Here is a 1,526-nt window from a genome sequence, read left to right as displayed (position 1 = left end):
CTCTAAATCATTGTTTTCAGATTTAAGTTCTACAAGTAGAAAAACTTAAGGATATCAAAAGGCAGGATCATGAAATTATAAGGCAGCTATGATCCCTCTCTCTCCAGTAAGTGTTTGGAACATACATGAGGGATAGGTTAGAAACCAGAGGCATGAATGGGATTCCCATTCATTCACAGAGTCCTTAGAAATCTTAGAAGGTAGGTTCTATCTACAAGAGCCTCTCCTCCTGATGACCCAGTTGAGCAAGGCTACTGATGGAGCATTTTGTGTCAGTTCTTATTAGGTATTACTCTGTTTTATCATGACAGAAATACGATAAGCAATCAGAACAAGAAGTTCCATCTCTTTCCTCAAAACTTGAGCCTTTGGGAGAGAGTTGTCTATGGAGAAATGTGTGGAAGAAGTATAGTAATGATCCCTAGATTCACTGCTAACATTTTCACAACATCTCATGTGGATATGGACACTTGGTCAGGTACCTTGTCTAAAAGAAAAGGGGTCAGAAACTGAGACTAGACATCTAAGATCCCTAGAAACTCAAAATCCATGCTTCTCTAGTTATTTGACATCAAGGAAAAATAGAGATTCCTGAATAGCTCATGACTACTCATTTATTGACCCAAGTGTTTGGCGGGACTTATGAATGGTCTTCAAGATGCCTGACCTGGAGACCTTCAGCCAAGGAATCAAGTTATAGGAGGAAGAGAAACACCCAGAAAGGCCAACAACCAGACACCTGGGCTCAAAATCACCAAAGCACCTGCCTCTGTCACATCCTGGTGTTTTTCCTACAGGAAAAAAAAATGGAGATATCAATTATTTACCACCCTGGGATGGAAAAAGTGGAGATCAGTAGCTGGCTAAGAAGAATGAAGAAGCCAGGGTCATCAAGAAAATTACTCCAGATTCAGCATCGCCATCTTTAAGAGCAAAGCACTAGGTACCATGAGGAGACCAAATGTCTACTGTAGGAGGTTGCTAATTACCAGGAAGGTAAGTGGCCTCAGCAATAAGGTTAGAGACATCCATTACATCGGCCAGAATGCTGGTGAGTGTTGCTATAAGACAGCCTGCCGTTTGGAGCTTTACTTATAAGCCTCTCTTTATCTCCCTCTTGTCTATACCTAAACTTTTTTCTTTGCTATTTCACATCACAGGTAGAGTACATCACAGGAGAGATCAGATTAAATGAACTAAGATCAAGAATTTTCATTCTGTCATACTGATTCACTGAATATAGATCTGCCTAGGGCTCCAAGATGAAATCAGAAACATGAGTTCCAATGGTTTTTATATAGGATATGTACCACTGGGGAAATGGTAATTGCTCTCCAAGAAAACCAAAACAACATCATTATACATTAGAGTCAAATGACAGCATGTCTGACTGTGGCTGATCAGACCAATATGAGCTCAGGATGCTTTTCCATGAGTTGAGCACAAATAGTCCATGTGAACATTTGGGGTGGCTTCTCTAACTTTGTGCATCTTAAATTTCTTTTTGGTTGCTTCAATTCTGCTTT

This window comes from Notamacropus eugenii, chromosome 1 (assembly GCF_028372415.1).
Source record: "Notamacropus eugenii isolate mMacEug1 chromosome 1, mMacEug1.pri_v2, whole genome shotgun sequence".
In the NCBI taxonomy this organism is placed as follows: Eukaryota; Metazoa; Chordata; class Mammalia; order Diprotodontia; family Macropodidae; genus Notamacropus; species Notamacropus eugenii.
Note: the sequence above shows the minus strand (reverse complement) of the source record.